Here is a 13,137-nt window from a genome sequence, read left to right as displayed (position 1 = left end):
GGAAATGGGCAGGGAATTGAGTTCTCTTAGAGACAGAGAAGCCATTACAAGAAGCCACCTCGAGAATGAGAATGAATTACTAAGGTGGTAGCTGCAGGAGAAAGAGACTCATTTGGCATGCATGGCCAGCTTATCCATAGAAGCATTACAATGTAGAACACTAGCCAAATCTTATGGCCTCTATTTGAAATATCAATGGCTTTAATTCCAAATAAAGACTTTGGCACAAAGAGGCACAATGCCTTTCCAAGGCTACAGGCAGTTCATGGATTTGTGTGACCAAAGCACCTCCGAGGACAAAGCAAAGATGGTAGAGTTCTATCTACACAACATGGCCCTCACAGAACTGAATGCGTGGGACCTCAATGCCAAGCTAGGGGATCTGCCAATTAATGGACATGGCATCATGGATGAACCATCAAGAATTGAAGGCAGCAGAAATGAAAAGATTGTTAACAAAAGAGTAGAATGAACCATTGATGATAAGAGCTGAGCCATCAGATCCAATGGCACTCATCAGCACACACAACCTGCTTGCCAATGATCCTCAAATCACCCCTAAATATCTATCCAATCAGGAATAAGCCATTGTACACTTTGAAGATATGCTTAGGCTACTTGGGGATGATTGTGTGCATGCATGCACGAGAAGGTGGAACACCCTACCCCACAGCATGCAGATTAGAGAATACCATTCCCCCATGAGGTTGAGAGAGGCACTGAAAAGAGTGCCAATGTACAAGCACTCCATGCAAAGACTGAAGGTCAACTGGATTGGCCTCAAACTGAGTCCTCCACTCATATTAGGCATGCTGGAAGGCAGAAGAGAAGAAGAAGAGAAGGAGTAGTGGAAGGACATAAACAGAAAGGTAGGATTTTATGGAGAGCACGAGCAGACCACATCAGAAGCCTGTAATGCTAGGGAGGCCACCAGGGCCATGAAAGATCAATAGATTGACTAGGTTGCTCAGAGGATGAGCAACACTTTCAATAGTGGGGTGATGATGAGCCTCATAAATGGGTAATTATATGGGCTCATTTTACCTCCTAACCTAGTCAAATCAACCATTCTATTAGCTTATTGTATGATTTTGTAATTATATTTATGCTTATAGGGTGAGTTGAGTTAGTTATTATTCCATGTGGTCTAACATGTATTTAATGCAGATTATTGATGGATTTCGAGGTCAAAGTCAAGGATCTAGTTGTCAAATTTCAACAATAACTCGAAGTAGACAAAGGAGAGGACTTAGAGGAGGGAACCCCCCTCATTTATTGCTCCTCACTTCGAATTCCCCTTCATTCAACTCAGAGTACAAGCAGTCAAATCATGCACTAGAAGGCAACCAAGAAAGTGGAAGATGATTGTTAGTTATCTCGATTTTTGGGAGCCAAGCCTCCCTAGTTTTAAGGAAGTTATTGGTAGCTTTAGATGTATAAGTAGAGAGGCCGAGGGCCTCACTAGGGTAGACTTTTTTCTTGTGTAAACTCTGCTCAAATTTCGAGCTTACTATTTTATAACAGTTTTATGTAATCTTGCTATTTTTTGATAATGAAGATGGAATCCTTTTTGAGCTAGCACTGAGTTACCTCAGAGGGCTAAATCTCTTGGGTTAGGGCCCAATCCAAGCATCCAAGCTTCTCTTTACTTGTATTTGTATGCTTTACTTTAGTTTGTAGATTAGTTTGCTGTTAGATGTATTTCTCTTATGGTTAAGAATAACTTGCTTTTGATGATTTAGTAGTTTGCTTCCATTTGTGAATTTTGTAGTAGGTTAAGCAGTGATCAGAGAAGATTCAAAATGCTAGCAATAGTTCCTTGGCATCTCTTCCTCCCTCTGGGACCACGATTTGAGGCAAATACTCTCTTACTGCCCCAAAAACACAGATTTTCCTCATTCCTAGGACTTCTAGTGTTTGCAGCTCTCTAGTAGGGGGATAGTCCAGTTTTGCTTTGCTTTAGATCTCCTTTATCATGTTCACTTCCTGAATTGCAAGTCATTTTGTATGCTTCCTTTTCTTACAACATTTCCTAGCATTTCCTTCTATGCATCATAGTTTAGACCATTTTAATGCAAAACTCTATTTTTCCTAGGATGCACTCATTTCATTGGTTTGATTTTCTTGGTTGAATGTCAGTTTCTATGCAGTAGATCTCTTCCAACAGTAGGCTAGCTTACCAGCAATCAAACCCTCCATCTGATCCATGCCCTATAGGTCTCCCAAACCTCACCTCAATTCTGCCATAGGTTCCTTCATTTTTCATAGAACTTCTTCCTCTCTCCTTCAGCGAACCCAATCATCTTTCGCTCTCTTGGTGATTCATGGTAGACCTTAGGCGCCCTAAAACCTCATTCCAACCCTCATCCACCTTTTCCACCCACTCTCACCCTAAAAACAACGAAAATTTCTCTCGGCCTCCTCTTGTAGGCCTCCTGTAGTTTCCTTGTTTTCCTCCTGTAGTTTTCCTGTGTCCTCCTGTAGTTTTTCCTGTAGACTTTATTTTGAAGGCCAAGTGTGAGAAAAGCCTCCAGAAGGCCACCTAAGACCTCCTAGGACCCATACACACCATCCTACATCCTCCCAAGCTCCAAAACCTCCCTCTAACACCACCTGTTCGCTGCTACGCTCACACACAATAAATTAGATGCATGATAAATTCACATAAAAATACATAAAAATCCAAAAATATGTTTTTTGCTTATTTACTTCCAGAAATAGCATGGTTAGATGTTTTTTACTTCCTTGAGTAGGTAATGGCATTTCTTTCATGGATTTCATAATGTTTTTGGCAAAATTAGAATTAGCATGTTAATTAGGGTTTACTAGGTTTTGCTTTACATTCCAGTCTTCCTCCTTTTTGTAGTTAGAATAGCATATGTAGAGTAATCTTTCTTTCCTTTCATCACACATAGAGATTCTTCTGATTTCTATAGAAGTTGGCTTGAGCTCCTAGTGATCTTGTGCTAGCTGACCAAGTGACAGCCTGCAGTGAGTAGTAGTACTTGTGCATATAGCATTGACGCTTCCAAGATTGTTATGAACTACAAGATTGATAAAAGTAAAGTTGGAAGCCCAGAAGTTGCAGCATTCTTGCTGCAATATTGGTGCTCACCATTTTTCCATTATGTTGTATTTTAAGGGGGCATCCCTCAGGGCTTTGCTAAAAAAGGCAATAGGTTGTTCATAACCCTGATCATTTTTCTGCAGTAGAACTGCAGCAATTGTATGTTTTGAAGCAAAGGAAAATAAAATGAAATCTCTGTCAAATTTTGTACTGATCAAAACCGGTGTTTTAGTTAAGGCTAGCTTAATGTCTTAAAAGGGTTTCTTAGCCTCAATGGTCCATTTTATGGTCGAATCTTTTTTCAACATATTGTTCAATGATCTAATTAATTTTGCTAGGTTAGAAATAAATCTCCTAAGAAAGTTAATTTTCCCTAAAAAGGATTGCAATTTCCTAATGCTCCTAGGTTTTTTAATCTGCAAGATGGCTTCTATTCTTGCAGGATCTATTCAGATACCATATTTTGAGATTATATGCCCTAATAACTTTCCCTCTTCTAACCCAAATAAAGATTTCTTGGGATTTAAAGAAATTCCATACTTTCTGCATTTGATGAAAACCTGCCTTAGATGATCTAAGTGTTGTTTATTAGATTTTGAGAAATATAGTGATGTCATCTGAATATATTACTAGGAAGTCATGAATTTCCTTGGAAAAATCTATGTCCATGGCTCTTTGGAAAGTGGCCCTTGCATTCATTAATCCAAAAGGCATCTTCACATACATGAATGTGCCCCAAGGAGTAGTAAACGTAGTTTTGGCTTGGTCATCTGGGTGAACTAAAATCTAATTGTAACCATAAAACCCATCCAATAATGAGATTCTGGTTGACCCAGCTACCCTTTCTAAGATATGATCCATTTTAGGGAGAGGGTAATTGTCTTTGAGTGAAACTTTATTAAGATTTCTGAGATCAACACAAAGTCTAATCTCACTAGTTTTCTTCCTTGTTGGCACCAAATTTGAAACCCAATCAGAGAATTTGATTGGTGCTATTATCTTGGCCTCATACATCCTTCGGATTTCCTTTTCAATAGAAGGTAATAGAATGGGATTAATCCTCCTAAGATTTTGTCTGAAAGGTTTCTGGTTTTCTTTTACGGGGATGGTGTGTTGTATGATGTTGATGTCATAGGACTTGAGGTCCTCATAACTCCAAGAAAATACATCTTGGAATTCATTTAATAACTCAAGGTATTTCAATTTTTCGGTAGGAGGTAATGACTTTGAAAGTTTGATTAATTTTGGATTTTCCTTAGTGCCTATATTACACTCCTCTATATCAAATTTTAAAGGTTCTATCTTTGGTTTTCTAGGGACATCATTTGAGTCAAACAAGTCTTCCAAAGGGGTTAATCCTTTCGGAAAAAAGTTGTCTTTGAGACTAATGATTTCAGAGTCTCCATTAATTATCTCATCAATCTCAATTTCCTTTAGGTTTTCTACATCTGATCTTGCAAATTTAGTGGGATGAAATCTATCTTTTCATATTCTATTTCATTAATTTCTATTTCATTTCCAAAATCAGGATCTGATGTTATGTTAGTATCTATATTATTATTTACAAATTATTCTTCTAAGGTTAAAAAAGTGTTTATCTGTTTGTCATTAGCAAATACTTGCTAGTTTTTCAAGTAATATGGGACAACAGGTCTGTGCCTGACCTCAGCAGTATACTGATGGTTAGGTTGAAATGGTAACTTAACATTGCTAAACTATGAGCCTGCACATTATGTTTCCTTGGGATGACTGCAAGCTTAGTTTCTAGGAAAGTATTCATTATTTCTACAATTGTATCTCTATAAAAACTTAACCTAGGGTATTTGGTCATATATACAACATTAATTTGTTTTATAACTAACTCCAAGTCTCCCATGACAAAAACTCTTTTGGCTCCTAAATTCCTAACTAGTTTGAGACCGAGAATTAGAGCTTCATACTCAGCCATGTTGTTAGTGCATTTAAATTTCAGTCTATAAGCATGGCCCTCTGAGTGATCATTCTCTAGATTGTATATCCATACTCCTACTCCTGCTCCTAACTTATTTACTGATCCATCAAATTCAAGGTGCCATAATATCTCATGTTCATAATTTTCACTGTCTGGGGGAACAAAATTTTCATTGTTTGTTGTATTTTGATTATCTTGTTTATTGGAAAGATCTTGAGTTCAGACAGTTTCATTTTTAGCTATAACTGCAATTTCTTTTGGTTCCGAAACAATACTGTTTGAAGTAGTTTGTGGTGTTTGTTCAACATTATACAAAATAAAAGAATCAATGTCCGAAGGCATGGAGTATATTGGAAAGTTTTGAGGCCTATCCTAGCTACTCACCACATATTTCATTAGGGTCTCTCTGTATAGCTTTTTAGGTTGTCCAAAAACAAAGATTGTGGCATATGACATGTCAAGTTGTAAAGATCCTTAGACTTTTGCTCCCCATGATCTAGACAATAGCATGCCATATTTGGGTGGGATGTTAGCGACTACTATATCCACGAGAATTATTTTAGCAGTATATTGTACTAAGGTAACACATAGGTCTTTGATTAACCCTAGACACTTTACTTGACTTGAGTCAAATGAAAATAAGTCCTTGTAATGTCTTGTAATGTCTAAGTTTAATTTTTCCATAATTGATTTGGGCATTAAATTGTGTGAGGCCCCAGAATCTAACATTGTTTTGTGTAAGATTTTATCATGAATGCTAAGGCTAATATAAAAGAGTGGTATCCCTCCTTCTAGTGGTTTGCCATTAACATCAGGACCAAATATAAGTTCTGGCTGATCATCAAACAAGTTGACAGAATCTCCATTCTCAACAATGTTTAAGGTTTGGTTTATTTGAGACTTATAGGTTTCACTTTTAATCAATTTTTTTAAGGGAACTAAAATTTTTAGTTTAGCTACCTCTGCTCCCAAATTGAAAGGCAAAGGGGCTTTTTTTGTTTGAGGGCTTGGAATTTTCATATCAGGAATTGGAGTAGGTTGCTCTTCTTTTTCGGTATTTGGGGTCTTTTTATGTGGATTTTCTAATATGGTGTTTGGAGATTTTTCCACTGTTTCCTTGGAGGGGATTGAAGTGGATGGTTGATCATTAGGGGGTTGATTAGGGGTTATATCTACAATGGTGGGACCAGGAGGGTTCTGGTTTGGTCTAGGGAGGATTTGGAGAGTTTTAGTAATTGGACATGATTTGAATTTCTTGGGTTTGGCACTATTTTCTTGGTTTGGTTATTGGTATCAGTATTCTTTTTACTCCTTAAATTGTATTGTTTGTGTACTTCAAAGATGGAAGAATCATATCCTTGTTTATAATCAAATGATTCTTCAGATTGGGTCTGCAATTGCTGCAGCATATGCAGTTCCTGCTCATCTTGAGTCAAGAAGACAATTTCCTCATCATCCAATCCCATCAGGTTAATGTGTGTGCCTTGTTCAGGGTCATCTGAATGAGATGTTTCAACACAGTTTTCTTGAAAGGGAGGCCTAATATTCTGCTTAGGTCCATAGTTTCCAATATTTTGATTCTGATTCTTTCTAAAGTTTGGTTTTCTAATTGGAGGTGCCTGCTGATTATCCCATTGAGGTCTCCTCTCCATATTATCTATCCTATCCATAAGATTTTCCATACTCTTGGCCAGAACATCTACTTTAAGGTCAGAGGGTGAGGCTTCATCTTTTGCAGATCCTCTCCTTTCGCTCCTAACTCTAGCTCTTTTTGCTAGCAAATTGGCTTCTGCACTAACTGCTACTCTCTGCATGTCTTCTAAAGTTGGGGGATTTCCCTCTCTGAGTTGGAATTCCATATCAATATCAAACCCATCAGGAAATTTTATCAATGCTAAGTCAGGTGGGGGTCTAAGATTAACTGGTATTGCATTATATTATTGTTAAATTTGGTGCAATATTCTTGGACTGTTTCATTTGGTCCTCTTTTAAGATTTTCGTACTCTGAAAGGATCTGCAAAGGGTTCTTTTTCTTTTCCCATCTATTTAAAAATTGCTGATAAAATATATCTAGACTATCTATGCTATTAGCAGGTAACACTCTGAACCATTTCCTAACATCATCGGCTAGAGTCTGAGCAAAAAGTCTCATTTGAACATCTCCAATATCAATTTCATGCAATTCAAAGTAGTATGTCATTTTGTTTACATGATGTTGTGCTATATAAGGTGTTGAAAATAATACTGAGAGGGGGGGTGAATCAGTATTATCTAATTCTTTTAATCAATCTTCCTTATTTGTTCTTTGAATTATTTTTGCATGTCAGTACCATAAAATAATGAGCATGAGCAAAGAAAGATAGTCACACCAAAGAACACAAGATGTCAGGTGGAAACCCAATGTGGGTGAAAACCACCTGCTGCAATATGTCTCTATCTTCCTTCAAATTGGAAACTTCTTTTACAATGGTTTTGTACTGGTGCAGTCCTTTACCAGTACGCAGGCTGCAACCTGCAGAGAGCTACAACTCTCTCTCTCTCTCGTTTTCCAGTCTCTCCTGGAAGGGAGCTACAACCCCCTACTTCTTTCATAAAGCATCAAATGATCATCAAGTACATAAAAGTTACAGTCCACTACAGTCATCAGATCAGCAATAACAGATCTAACCCAGAACACCTTATCAACAGAAAAATTCAATCAACAGAACATTTTAATACAGATACGCAGTTTTCCCTTCTGTGGCCTGCGTCGCGACGCAGTTCACCTTCTGCTTTCCTGCGTATACCCGTAGGAATCCTTCTGCTGAACTGCGTGCCCACGCACTGTACCTTCAACCGCGCTGCGTATTATTCCTGCAGGGACGCACCCCAAAATACTATCGCGCCGCGTACGGACGCACCTGGAAATACTATCATGCCACGCACTTTTACTGCACGGACGCACCCGAACCTTAGTCGCTCTGTGTACCCACGCAGGTCTCCTTCTTCTGCTCTGCCTACCGACGCAGGTCTCCTGTTTCTGCTCTGCGTACCGACGCAGGTCTCCTGTTTCTGCTCTGTGTCCCCACGCAGATCTACTGTTTCTGCACTGCGTACCCACGCAGCTCTTCTGTTAAACACCTGCGTCCTTCTGATTAGGGCCGAATAGGCAGTCCACCAGAGTGGCATAGTTGCTCAGATTTGATCATGCGCTCGAGAGATCACCCTTCACAGATTCGCCTTCAACCTCCCTTTCATATAGATCAAGCTTTTAAAACCATAACCCAATATTTCAGATCTAAAGATATTCAATTGCAAAAGATGCTTAGCCAAGTGATCTCCTTTGCTTTATATAGGCAAGCTCCTCCTAAAATCATGGAACAATACCACGAGCCGACACCATAATAACCCAATACCGTCGGCTAAATACCAAGAGTAAAACATAAGAAACCCCACGTGTGCTTTTCTCTACCTTGAAATGTGTGCACTGGGGGACGCACCTCCTGAACGGCTGGCCTGCGTATCTGGATGCGGTCCCTGCATGGTGTACCTGCGGGTACGCACCTTCTGAACTGATTTCCTGCGTCCTTCTTAATTTTCAACAAATTGAGAGCCTTGCCACGGGAGTTGCCATCAAGTACAACATTTGTAACATATAGCCATACCAGAAACATAATGCCAACAATCTCCCCCTTTGGACTTGATGGCAACCTCACAATCTTCAGTCTTCAGCTTCATTCTCCCCCTTTGACATCAAGGGCAAAGGGGTATGCTCCCCCTAAGAACATGCTCCCCCTGAATATGAACCCGATCTGCAACAAAGAACCATAATCCACCATGAAAGAGATAGAGACATATTGCAGCTATTTCCAAGATCTCCTTCTGACCATCCTCCATAATGCCAACAATGCATTATATGCTCCCCCTGAACCTGTACCATCAATCAAAAAAGGTTCAACAATAAGATGATGCATCAACAACCCCCAACTTTTGCTTGAGGTATTCAAAAGTGTCCCTGGGCAAGGGTTTGGTGAGAATATCAGCAACTTGTTCCTTAGAAGGAACATACTCCAACTTGACCTTCTGTTCAAGCACTTGTTCCCGGAGAAAATGATACTTGATTGGTATGTGCTTGGTTTTTGAATGCATAATAGGATTTTTTGAGATGCTGATTGCACTTGTGTTATCACATAAGATGGGGATAGGTGGTGTACAAGTGATTTGAAAATCCTGCAAAGTCTGCATCATCCAAAGGAGTTGAGTGCAACAAGATGCAACAGCAACATATTCCGCTTCAGCTGTAGACAAGGCAATCGAACTCTGTTTCTTGCTGAACCAAGATACCAATCTGGAACCGATAAAGAACGCACCACCACTTGTGCTTTTCCTGTCATCCACGCTTCCGGCCCAATCTGCATCTGTATAAGCATGAAGTGTAAGATCTGTATCTCTAGGATACCATAAGCCATAATTTTGAGTCCCTTGAAGATATTTAAAAATTCTCTTCACTGCCTGAAGATGAGTCTCCTTCGGATTTGCCTGAAATCTTCCAACTATTCCAACTGCATGCATGATGTCTGGTCGGGTACCTGTCAAATAAAGTAAACTTCCAATCATAGATCTGTAGGTTGGTTGATGTACTGCTGCAGATTCATTATTTGCACTGAGGCTACATCCTGTGACCATGGGTGTACATACTGGTTTTGCATCTTCCATACCATATTTCTTCAAAATCTGTTTGAGATACTTGGTTTGAGATAAAAAGATTCCTCCTTCTTTTTGTTGGATTTGCAAACCAAGGAAATATGTCAGTTCTCCTAGCAAAGACATTTCAAATTCTTTCTGCATGATCGAGGCAAAGCTTTGACTTATAGCTTCTTCATTGCTCCCAAAAATAATGTCATCTACATACACAACAAGTATTAGCAATTTGTCATTTTCAACTTTTATATAAAGATTGCTATCTACTGATCCTTTTGAAAAACCTTGTTGATGAAGATATTTGTCCAAACGGTAGTACCAAGCCCTTGGAGCTTGTTTGAGACCATAGAGAGCCTTTTTCAATCTGCATACAAGATTTGGATCATTTCCAAGAATGAACCCATCTGGCTGTTCAATGTATACTTCTTCTTCCAGGTCTCCATTCAGAAAGGCTGATTTCACGTCCATTTGAAATACTTTGAAATTTTGAAAACTTGAGAGAGCAAGGAACATTCGGATGGCCTCAAGTCTTGCAACATGAGCAAAGGTTTCTTCAAAGTCTATTCCTTCTTGCTGCACATACCCTTTACAAACAAGTCTGGCTTTGTTTCTAATTACTTCTCCATTTTCATTCAATTTGTTTTTGAAGACCCATTTTGTTCCGATAACATTCTTATCCTTTGGTCTAGGAACCAGTTCCCAAGTGTTGTTCTTTTCGATTTGCTCAAGTTCTTCATCCATTGCTTTCACCCAACATTCATCTTTGCATGCCTCTTTCACACTTTGTGGTTCAGTAGAGGAGAGTAATGCCAAATAGCTTAAAGCTTCTGCAACTGTTCTTCTTGTTTGTACACCTGCTTCTTTCTGCCCCATAATCTGAGATTTTGGATGATTCTTCTGAACATATCTGGATGGAGTCTTTTCTTCTATTTTTGTCTGCTCCTCTGGTTCTTCTTGAGGTTCTTCTTCTTCATCATTCTGTCTTTGAGGGTAGCCTTCATCTTCTTCGATGTCTTCATGATGTACTTTCCTAGGAATGTATCCCTTCTCATCAACCACTACATCAATGCTGTCAACAATTCTGCCAAGTCTTTTATTGTAGCATTTGTATACTTTGCTATGTGGAGAGTAACCAAGAAGAATGCCTTCATCTACTCTAGGTTCAAGTTTGCCAAGCTGCTCATCAGTATTCTTGATATAGCATTTGCTCCCAAAGATTTTGAAGTGCTTTACCGAAGGAGTCTTACCACTCCAGAGCTCATGAGGAGTTTGAGTGTTGTTCACCCAGACATTTGTTTTGTTGAGAATAACAACCGCAGCATGTGCAGCTTCACCCCAGAAAGTTGCGGGAGTTCCTGATTCATCAAGCATAGCACGAGCCATTTGTTGGACTGTTCTGTTCATTCTTTCCACAACTCCATTTTGCTGAGGAGTTCTAGCTGTAGAGAATTCTCTTCTTATCCCATGTTCTTCACAGAAATCGAAAAATTCATTTGAGGTAAACTCCCCACCTCTGTCGGATCTGAGGCACTTAATTTTGTGACCTGATTCTTTTTCCACCAAGGCTTTGAAGGATTTGAATTTTTCGAATGCTTCATCTTTGTGCTTCATAAGTCCTAGCCAGACAAACCTGGAGAAATCGTCAATGAATAATATCAAGTATTCTTCTCCTCTAGGTGTTCTTTTCCTGAATGGACCGCATGTATCTGTATGTACTAGCTCAAGAGGCATGCTAGCTGATCCTTCCTTCTCTGCAAGTTAGTTCTGGTTTGTTTTCCAAACTGACATGATTTGCATATGGTGTTGTCAGGAATTTTGATATCTGGAAGATCGCGAACTGCCTGATATTTGCATGCTTTCCTTATTTGTGAAAAGCTTAGATGTCCCAACCTCCGATGCCATAACCAGTGCTCATCATCCTTGCTCAGATAGCATTGTTGTTGTCCTTCTTCAAATATGTACAGATTATTTGGAGTTCTTTTGCCTTTGATCACTGTTTTACCTGTATCAAGATCACGAACAAGACATCCATTTGATCTGAATATAACCTCGGTTCTTTGATCACACATCTGGCTGACACTTAGGAGATTATGCTTCAATCCATCAACATACAGAACATTTCCAGCCTTGACCTTTTGTTTTAACTGAGCAATGCCTTTTCCTTTTATAGTTGCAGGAGTATCATTTCCAAAAGAGACTTTCTTTCCCTTTTCTAGAGCAGAATAAGACTCAAGTTTTTCTTTATCACCTGTCATATGCTTCGAACATCCACTGTCAATGTACCATAGATTTTCCTGTCCCTCTGCATAAAATGCTATCCCACATCTTTCTGTTTGTGGTTCCTTTATTCTCCATGTTTTGGTGCTTGAGGCTTGTTCCTTTTTCTGCTGTAACCTGCTCCTGCATTCAGAGTCTTCATGACCAAAGTTATTGCAAATAGAGCATTCAACTTCATTTTCAAGAACCGAAAAGTTGTTATAGGTCCTTTTTGTAATTCCTGTCATACTTCTTTGTTTTTGAGCTTCCCTAGTCATGATCGTTTTATATGCAACACATTGAGCTGCTTTGTGACCAAAGTTATGGCAAGAAAAGCATTGTCCATTGAAGAAGCTTCTGAATCTACTAGCCAACTGATTGTAATTTCTATTTTCATCTATTCTTGAACCAAATTGAGAAGATTTTACCTGTGGCTGGTTGTAGCTTTTGTTCACCCTTAAGATGGATTGCCCCTGATAGTTTCTGTTTGTAATTCGTCCCTGCTTTACTTGATGATCTTCATTGTGCTTTTGCTCATTTCTTCTTGCTGCATCAAGATAACTTTTTGAGGTGGATGCTTGAGAAGTTTCTCCATTATAGCCCAGACCTGTCTTGTTTAGTGGAGACCGCTGCACATTGATAATCTCATCCAAAGTTTCAGATCCTTTGACAAACTTGAGATTAATAGCTTTTGTTTTCTCAATCTCTTTTCTAAGACCAACAATTTCGCCTTCTAATTTTTCAAGATGTTTTTCCTTTTCATCAATTTGAAATTGTAGAGTATCAATGATCATGTTCTTTTCTTCTATACATCTCTTGAGTCTAGTAATTTCATCATAAAGGTTATCCACATCTATAGCATCCATATAATCATCATCTTCAAATGCCATTAACAACTTATATTCATTACCTTGTTCATCTTCATCACTGTTTGATAGACCATCACTATCTTCATGAGTGTAGTAGCTTTTCTTATTTGCGTTCTGTTTCTTGTTCCATCTAGCAGGTTCCTTTCCTTTATCCTTGTAAGGACATTTTGCAGCATAATGACCTACTCTTCCACAAGCAAATCATTTAAAGGGTAACTTACCTCTGAACCTTCCAGAACCCCTTTGAATATTTCTGACAAAATTTGATTCTTCTTCCTCTTCTTCTGGGACGTGGCTTGCTTCATAATAATCTC

The sequence above is a fragment of the Pinus tabuliformis genome, chromosome 9 (assembly GCF_031772625.1).
Source record: "Pinus tabuliformis cultivar Carrire ecotype Pingquan chromosome 9, CPIR1, whole genome shotgun sequence".
NCBI lineage: Eukaryota > Viridiplantae > Streptophyta > Pinopsida > Pinales > Pinaceae > Pinus > Pinus tabuliformis.
This window is presented reverse-complemented; position numbering follows the sequence as displayed.